The sequence below is a fragment of the Eretmochelys imbricata genome, chromosome 10 (assembly GCF_965152235.1).
Source record: "Eretmochelys imbricata isolate rEreImb1 chromosome 10, rEreImb1.hap1, whole genome shotgun sequence".
NCBI classification, from domain to species: domain Eukaryota; kingdom Metazoa; phylum Chordata; order Testudines; family Cheloniidae; genus Eretmochelys; species Eretmochelys imbricata.
Window position 1 is genome coordinate 9,325,746 of NC_135581.1, and position 10,010 is coordinate 9,335,755.

Here is a 10,010-nt window from a genome sequence, read left to right on the forward strand (position 1 = left end):
CACGCCTCCAATTGAGACTCTGGGGAGAGGGGTGGGGGAGCGAGGCTTCTGCAGCCACTAAAAAGAGGGGGGAGGTATGTTCGTTTCAGCACCCTAAATAAACGCACTGCAGGGAACGAACCCCCCCCCCCCCCGGGAAACTAACCTCCCTTCCCCCCAGACGTTTTCCTCCAAACAAGCTCTTTAATTGACAAACATCCCAAATCTGCTATGTGCCTGGGTTGGGTTTTTTTTAATTGCAGAGCGAGGATTAGTGGCTTGATGCAAATAGGTATAAAATAGTAAAAATAGCCAAGCGGAAGGCAAAGCAGATCTATTGGCTGGAAATAGGCAGCCAAGGAAAATAAGCAATGGATTTAACAGAGCTTCAGGTCTCTTCGGGAGTCTTCTAATATTTCTAGTATTGCATTGAAACTGTAATCAAACCCAAGCACTTGTTCATTTCTTCGATGTATGGGTCTTCTCTTGCGTTTCCCTTGGGGGTGGGGGAGTTGGTGGGTGGTTGTTAATAAAGTGTCACCTCCCACTAAGCAATATTTAAGGTGCACTGATCCTTAGCATATGAATGATCTGTGCTGCCTGCACCCAGAAGGCCCAATTCTGATCTCACTTACACCAACTTTAAACCAGGGCCATTCCAGTGGTTCAGTGGAATTTCTTTGGGTTCTGAGCCCAGCATAATTCAGTACTCTATTTTCCATCAGTGCCTGGGCTCTGGGGATGCTGATGTTTGTAATTACTTCAAGAGGTATTTCTGGGGTCCATAGTTTGGAAACAAATAAATACCACTGTGCCCAAGGGTGAAGTTTCACTGGGATACCACAAATCCAAGCAAAAACTATGAGCCTCGAAGAGTTTCAGCTTGTGGAGTTCCCTTGAATTTTTCCTTTAGGAGTGGAGGGTCGGAGTTGCCTCTCCTGCCTTTGGATTTGGCCTGCAGAACCAACCATCTTTCCAGACCAGCTTGGATCTTGGAGGATGCACCAGAGGTCAATGGCTCTACACCAGCTCTGAACTCCCCAGTTTTGCCAATCCAAGTGCCCTGGATTCTCTGGGATCCTTCACTGGGGAGGTTCTACAGTATGGAAGGAAAGGTTCAGGCAATATTAACTTCCACTGTTTCTGCCCACAGTTTTGGGAGGGGGAAAAGTTTGCATGAGCCAGTTCTGCCCTGCCCCCTATCACTGCCTCTGTGCTGAACCCCCCCGGGAGAACTGAGGGGACAGAGAAAGCATGCTAAAAGCAGGCAAAACTTCCCCTTCCGTAGGAGCAGGCTCACATCTGCCTCCTGAGGGGGCCTTCAGAGTCATCAGAAGCCAGAGTTCCCCAAATCTGAATGAACATTTCCAGGGAATGGGGGGAATTGAGTGGGAGGGTGTTGTGATTTTCCTGGCATCAGGAGTCCCTTGCTAGAATCCCCTGAGTTCTCTGGTGGCTCAGTGGCACCTCAAAGCCCTCCTCCCTCCATGAATATATGTTCCATGGAGGGGTCTATAGCTCCACCGGGGGCATTCTGCTTATCACAGCCTCAGATCTAACTTGGGTCTGATTGTGGCCTTAATCCTCCAAATGCTCGCTCAGGCCAGTAGTCCCACTTATCTACCTTTTCCCCCCAACCCGAGCTATACGTCCTCACATGTGCTTTCGGAGGCTGATGCTCAGCTATAGTAAAGCCCCTTTGTGCTGCTCTGGCAGTGTAAAAGGACCACACAATGGGCATATGTGGCCCCCTGAGAATATTCCTTGTGCAGGGGGACTTCCTGGCTGGATTGGAGCTGGCACAGGGACTCTTTCCTGGCCCTGCTTCTAGCCCCTGGCGTGGGGCATGTCCAGGATGCACTGCACTGTGGCTTTCCTCTGTTTCCTGGGCCCTGTAGGGGACCTTAAGGCTGTTATAGCACACAGTGGGGGGCTGAACAGACCCTATGTCACCCCAGAATACAAGAGGTTCAAAGGTCGCTTAAAGACACCTAACCACTCCCTTCTCTCCCCTCCCTCAACTGTTACTGCCCCAAGTGAAGAAGCTGAATAACTGAGCATCAACCTCCCTGAGGGGCACAGCTCCAAGGGCCACTGGGTCAAATTCTGCTCTTGGGTGGGCTGCCCTTGGGGCACAGATCCTGCCAGTCAGTGCAGCGACCCCAGCGCGTTCTGTTGGGGCAGGATGGTGTCAATTTACTAGTTATTCCAGATTTACCCTCCAAGTATTTCCAAGCAGAGTCTGGCCTAAAATATAGATATATTTTTAATTTGGGTTGAAATAAGTGTTCTGAACCCATTAAAAAAATCCACCTACTGAGTAATAGCCAGTTTCATTTTATTTAGTGAACACCCTCCCCCCTTGTCTTAAAGTGATAAAAATCTACATGTCTTCTCACCAATCTGTTGTTTCACATTGACATTTGGGCCTAATGCTGGTCTATCAGTACCATGCTGGCTTTAGGACTCTGCCAGCATCTAGCAGGGTTTAGGCATGTAGCTGTTGGGAGCTGAGCTCTGAATGGCTCGGCTCAGCTTGGCTCGGCATGGACTGCTGGCTCCACTCGGAGTGCAGCAAAGCAAGGCCTTGCAGCCCCCGCAGGCTAGTGTAGCACAGTGTTAAAACTGAAAGCAACAGTGTCCAGTTAAAAATCATGGACCAGACCATCCCATCTGCCCTTTGATGACGGGAGAGGAAAACCCATTCCTTTGGCCCAAACAATGGCGGAGGCCCCTCTCTCTGACACTGAGGAAACTGCCATGTGTGTGTTGGCCCTCATCCTCCAAGGTACTTAGGCTCCTAACTTCTATTGATTTCAGGCAAAGTTAGGAGCTTATATACCTTTGAGAATCTGGGCTTCAGTGGCTTGTGGGGCAGGGGAATGCAAGGTAGGTTTGAGGAGTTCTGGGCCAAGGGAAAGCTGCTCATTATCCTTCTCTAAACCTGCCAGAATCTGGTAGGGGCTCCTGTTCTGTGCTCTCAACCCCCTTGGCACAGGCAAGGAACCAATGAGAGCGTGTCTTCTGAGGGGAGGTGTGCTGCCAGGGTGGACTCAGGGGGGCACTAAGGGGGCACACAAAGCCACTGGGCCTCTATGTGTGTATTGGATGTACTCCCTCAGCTGAAGACATTGGCAGGTCGGTGGGGGGGGACCGAGCTGCCCACTACACAGGAGGTAATGCCCTACCCCTCATGAGGAGATGATTCTGAGGTAGCTCTCTTTTCCCAGCCCTCCCATGGGTTTTCCTGCAAGAGTCTGGGCTTTAGAAGGAATTCCCTACAGGTGTCATTAATTGCTAGAGCTTTTCAAAGCATGGCTGGGTCACTTTAGAAGGGTTTGCTTAAAGCTGCTGTGTGAATCATGCTCCCAGAGTTTCCAGTGTGAATAACCCTAGACCCAAAGAGAAAATCAAACCAGAGGGTGTTTCACAAGTATTATGCAAAAACATTTGTTTTGCTTGGGGTCAGTGCAGGAAACTCCAAGTTGTCTCATGTTTGCATGACTAAGAATTGTTGTTAATTACTGGTCCCCAATTCATTCAGAAAGTTCAGGAACTGTAGCCAATCCTGCAGTGAGCCTGGGATGGACTTTGAGGTAGTAACATCACCAGAAACCAGGTGAGTTTTGTATGGGGTGTGTTTTTTCTGCAACATTGTGCATACTTGGTTATTAACTCCAGGAATTATTTACGTAGCTAGAATTATAAAAGTCTAATGTACTATCCACTGAATATGCATATTGTTTATTTTTTGTGTGTCGCTCAGCTTGGACAATGAAACTAGACTAATCAATTTAATTTTCTAGTTTCTGATCAGTGACATGGTTCTCAGTGGGTATCGAACTCATGAGCTTTGGCACCAAAAACTACAGGCCTCTTTCACTGTAGCTAAAGGAGAACTCTTTTTTAACTGTAAATTGCAGGCTTTTGTCCTCACCAGGGCCAGCCAGTAGAGGGAGACATGGTCAGATTCACTAAGACAGTCTGTTATCTATGCTGATGTCCCAATCCTTGTCAACCATTTGTATTACTCATTCAACCCATCTGATTTAAATATATTTATATTACGTTATCACATAGTAATGTTCCCCCAGGAGGGGGCAAGCTCTGGGATGTGCACACAGTAGGGGACTGGAAGGGCCTTTTCCCGGAGGAAGCAGCTGGCCCTCTTCTCCCATCCATGCTCTAGACAGAAGTCACCAGAGCACAATCTCTTCTATTGTCAGCACTCCAGCATGGTGCCACTGTGGGTTTGGAGTTAACTCAGCAGATACAAACCCAGGGCCTGCTCCTGTTCCCATTGAAGTCACTGACAAGACTGCAGGACCAGGCAACCAAGCAGTTTTCCCATCCTTATAAAACGTCCCTTCTAGTGATCACTTCAGGCATGCGCTGTGGTCACTATAAGAGTTATACTGTACCCAGTGTCAGCACTTTGCCGATCGGCTGCGCAGGGCACTGAGAAAGCAAGAACCAGCCCAGTCCTCTTCAGGCTGCAGTGAGCCATAAGGTTAAAAGCATTTGAAGCCCAATTTTGTCACCCTTCCTCCTTTAACTGTCCCAGAAAATCTCTTTTCCCCCCTGGAATTTCCAAGGTGTAGTCTCTGTCCAGAGAAGGTTTGGGGAACTTTCTCTATATCTGGATCAGTCTGGAATATATTTTGCTGTCTATAAAATGGCAGACATCAGCAGTGTTAATGGCTTGTCATTCAAGCTAATACCGTTGCCCCACAATTGTACTCTTGTGAGTGTGTTCTGTTCCTTTAACACCGATCTGTGTCGTAGGGCTCTGCTGCTCTGTGAAATGAAAGCTAGAGGGCTAAGCGCAATCGAAAAGCCTGCAGCACCAGGTATAAAGGGTCTTTTCCTGCTCACAAAGACAGTTTTGCATCCGATGAAGTGAGCTGTAGCTCACGAAAGCTCATGCTCAGATAAATTGGTTAGTCTCTAAGGTGCCACAAATACTCCTTTTCTTTTTGCGAATACAGACTAACACGGCTGTTACTCTGAAACCTGTCAGTTTTGCTACTGGCCTCCATGGATTTGTCTACACAGCAATTAACAGCCCCTTAGCCTGAGCCTAATGAGCCAGAGTCAGCTGGCACAGGCCAGCCACAGGTATCTAACTGCAGTGTAGACATATCCCATTGGGCCAGTACTGGGCTCAATATGCCTTCACTTTACAATTTAGGGGCCAGATCCTGAGAGCTGCTGAGCACCTCATGCAGTGCTAAGCACTTTCAGTTCCCAGCAAAGCCGGTGGTAGCAATTAACAGTGCTTCTCACCTTGCAGGATCTGGCCTGTCATCACTTCCCTATTCCATTTTACCTTCTGATGTGCCTCTGCTAGGTTTTTCTTTAATAAATGCGTTCCTGTCTCAGGCGCTCCTGTTAACGTCTCCCATGTCTTCATGTCCGTATTTCAGTGTAATGCGTGGGAACCAGCTTCGTTGAGGTAGCCCAGGTGTTCCAAGTGCAGGACTAGCGGGCTCCTCTATTGCATTTCAACATTTTTTGGATTTCCTGTGGACTTCCACAATAACATCTGGACAGTGAGTGCTGTGGGCCTTTGGGCCTCATCCTGGAGCCCCCGGATCCAATAACTCTGCAGGAGCAAACCGCTCCCAAATGCTTTTCCTGTAGCTTCCACTCAAAAAGTGACGTGTTGCCAACCTTCTAACAAGGGCTCCCTCGAAAATGATCTGCCCCTGTCAGTGTCACGGGTTATATGCCTGGGGTGAAATACTCTCCCTGCTTCTGGGAACCCCCGCATCATCTCCATACTCCCTCCCCCTACTCCCCAAAATCTATTTACTCTATATTCTTCCCCCCAAAAAATAATCCCTTCCACATGCGTCCTTCCAACTCCTCATGCATCTCCCTCCCTAGCTGAGGCTCCTACAGGTTGCTTCCCTACAAGGATTAAAATAAGGGGAAGAGGAGAGAGTATGGGGGAGCATCATTTTCCCTCTTCTTTCCTCCTTTGTGGCTGTTACAGTGAGATCTCCCCCCACTACACATCCCCCAACCTTCTCTTGGCAATGGTAGGGGGGTTGCCCTATGGTCTCTGGCTATGGAGAAGGCAGTAGGTCTCCTCTAAGGCAGGGTGGTGAGCTGGTGAATGGAGCCCATTAGGCTCTTGAGGTGGGTGAGTCTCCTCTGCCTGCTGCAGTCTCCCCTCGCTATATGGGGGGTGGGGAGTGGACCTCCCGGGCTGGCTAAGGAATCTTTGGGGCCTGAGTCTCCTTTGGTTGGTGGGAGGGGGAACATAGCCCCAGCTCCTTTCCAGATCCTAATCTGGGGCTGGGGAGTGCAAGGTGGCTACAGGATTCCCACTCAATGCAGTGCTCAGCTCAGCTCCTCACTTCCTCTTCCTCCTGCTTCGCTGGAACAGCTGGCAGGGGAGCGGGGTTGTGAGAACTCTGTGGCATGTCCCACAGGTGCCCCTCCAGGCCCTAGTGCCCAAGAACAGAGGTCCCCTTGCTTGCTGCCAGGCTCCCAGCAATAGCGTGCTTGCTCAGACAATGGCTCGGCATTTGGGCAAGCAGAACTGACCCAGTGTTTCAGGGAGGGTTGGAAGAGGTTTGTGCCATCTCCCCATCTAGATGTTGCCAGTTCCTCTCCCTGATTTGGAGCCCACTGTGCCCAGGGCCGGCCTAAGGATTGTGGGGGGTGTATGTGTGTATGTGGGTGGGGAGTGTCAGTGAGATGATTCCTTAGCGGTATGCTGACCCATTTGATGTTCAGAGCATGTGTCCAGGGAGATCTTTAGCCTCCCACACTCCCCGTCTGTGAGTGGGAGCGGGGGTGGGGGGAGCCCAGTTGTAGCTATTGGTCTGTTTAGATCAGTTGCATTTTCAAGGCTCTTTGCAAGGACCCCAAAAAAGCTGCTGTTACCAGGTGTTACCAACCCCATCCAGCTCATTGCTAGCTGCTGTATTTCCTCCATCTCATATAGTATTTCTGCCTTTCTGCTGCGGAGCAAGGGTTTCCTGTCGTGCTAAATTCCTGTGTCGCTGCTCGCACGCTGGCATGAGGTTGCTTTGAAAGCTGACAGGTTTGCAGGGGGGCCGGGGGGGGAGCTGCAAGGTGTGAAGCTAATGCGATTTGAAACTCACAAAACTGCTGATTGCAAAGTCAGGGCCAGGGAGAGGGCAGCAGGAGCCCTAGACTCTTTGTCCAGTCCAGCACTAATGCTTCCTCCTGCTTGGGGAGCAAAATGAGGCTCCCCTCCCAGCCAGCCCGAGAACTGGGGGATGCTGGGACCGAGTCTGACCAGGACTCCAGGGGCCGGGTGCTGGCTGCTGCTGCAGCCTCTCTGCACTGGGCCAGTGGCACAAAGGAGCTGTAGCCAGCTTAACCAGCCAGCTGAGGATTCCTTAGCATGGAGGAGTACCTGGGTGGCACAGAACCGGAATAGTAGCTCTAGCCCAGATCACCTGCAGCCAGCCCCCCACCCCCACCCCCCAAGTGTATGGCCAGGAGAAAGGGGCAAGGCCACAGTGCTTTGCAATGCAGCCATCCTTGGCTGCTGTAATGGCCCCTTGGGAGTCACAGCAGCGAGCACAACTTAAAGAAGCCCTGAGGCTGCTCTACATTGTGTGGGAATGAACCATCACCCAGCATCAGGGGGACATAAACGGGCTCTTAGCCCCACAGCTTAGAGCCACCTTGCAACTTACCCACATCTACACCAGACAGAACTCAGCCACAGCTAGGGATTGAGGCCCCTCTTTCTTATACTATGAAAAGTGAATGATAAAGGGCATGATCCTGTTCCCATGAAGGGAATGGGAGTTTTACCCGTGACTTCATGGGAGCAAAACCAGGGACTCAATTCTAAGAACATTTCATTGCTCATTGGTAGCTCATTTTATCTATAGCTCTCAGAGCACTTACCTTTGTTGCTAAGGTATCACTATCATTACCTGAGTTGAGGAGATCAGCTATGCAGGCAGCCCGCTGCACTGCAGTAGGGGTAAAGTGACGTTTTGGGTGACACCAGGGTAAACCTTTACTCTTCTGAAAAGCGCCATGGGAACATCAAGGCCCATGCAGAGCAGATAGGACCTTAATGTTTAAGAAAACTCCCACACAACAAACTGTATGGTAACCCAAAGAAACCTTAGTTGGCTGTATACTATGGAATATGTCTCAGAGAAGAATTTAAGGATATCATCAAATCCTTTCCCAAACAACTCCAAGAGAAGGTCTACAACCTCATCTTCCACTAACCCACCCCAGGAACCTTCTACATGCTTCCCGAGATGCACAACCAAGGGAACCCCAGCAAACCCCTCATATCTGGCCATGGCACTCTGACTGAAGGAATATCAGGACTCTTAGAAACTATCCTCAAACCACGCACCACACCAAGGGCCAGCTTCTTCCGGGACGGAACTGACTTCCTCCAGAAACTCTGCAATATTAACAACCTCCCTCAGAACACCATCCTTGCCACGATAGGTGTCACCTTGCTACACACAGACTTCCTTCACAATGACAGCATCACTGCCTGCCTCAAATATCTACAAGACAATGGACAACCCTCAGATATCCACCCCAAACTCGTTGCTAAACTCATCCATTTCATCCTCACCCATAACCGTTTTACATTCAACACCAAACACTTTGTCCAAACCATGGGAACAGCCATGGGTACTAGGATGGCTCCCCAGTATGCCAACCTCTTCATCTTGAGGAAGAATTTCTGGACAAATGCACCATGAAACCAGTGGTACACCTGAGATATATTGATGATCTTTTCATCCTATGGACAGATCACCTAAATGCCCTCAAAAAATTCCACCACAACTTCCACAACCACCACCCACCCGTCAAACTCTCTCTAGAAGGCTCCCATACCACCATCAGCTTCCCTGGGCACCTCCATCAACATCAGCAATGGAACGCTACAGGCAACTACATACAAGAAACCCACAGATCACCACACCTACCTTCACAGATCCAGTAACCATCCCAAACACACCAAGAAATCTGTTGCCTACAGCCAGGCACTCAGGTACCACAGAATATGCTCTGAGAAGCAAGTGTGGGATACACACTTCAAAACACTTTAAATTGCCTTCACCAGACAAGGAGACTCCACCAGAGAAGTAGATTGCATCATGGAACAGACCACCCAAACACCCTGAGAGAACCTGCTTCAATATGGAAATTCCCTCCATCTGACTGCACACCCCTAGCTGTCACCTACCCCCACCCCCACCCCAACTGGAATCCATATGGGGCATCATTAAACAATTACAATCCATATTTGATGGGGACCACATCCTTAAATAAATGTTTCCGAAACCCTCTCCTCTGACCTTCAAACAACCTCCCAGTCTCACCAAACTCATCATCAGAAGCAAGCTCCCCGCAAACCAGGACCCACCGACTGAAAGCAGCACTAAACCTGCCATAACAACAGATGCAGAACCTGCAGGCATATCTCCACTGCTATGCCTATGATGATCAATACTGCCCATAACACACCTTTCAAGATCCAGGGGTCCTACACATGTCTATCACAGCATGTGGTGTACCTCATCCATGCACTAAATGCTCCAATAACAACTACATGGGTGAAACCAGATAATCTCTACCCACTTGAGTGAACTCACACAGAAAAATGATAAAAGAAACACCCTATCACCTGTAGGGGACCAGTTTTCACAAAGCGATCACTCCATATCTGACCTTTCAGTCCTCGTCCTCATAGGAAACCTGCACAACACCTTCAAAAGAAGAGCCTGGGAGCTTAAATTCATAACTTTATTAAGACCATGATTTTTAGTGTCTAGCAAAGACACTGGATTTATGGCTTATAACAACAATCTGTAACCCAGTAACCACCCCTTTTCTGTCATATGCCTGCAAAGGTGTTAATGGGCCACTTCACCTTGAATGGTCTGGTACAGTATGTATTAACTGCTTACGCTAAACAATCTGTTCCATCTTCTAGAAGCTGTGACGCTCTAAAGCTTCAGAGTGGTAGCCATGTTAGTCTGTATCAGCAAAAAAAAAAA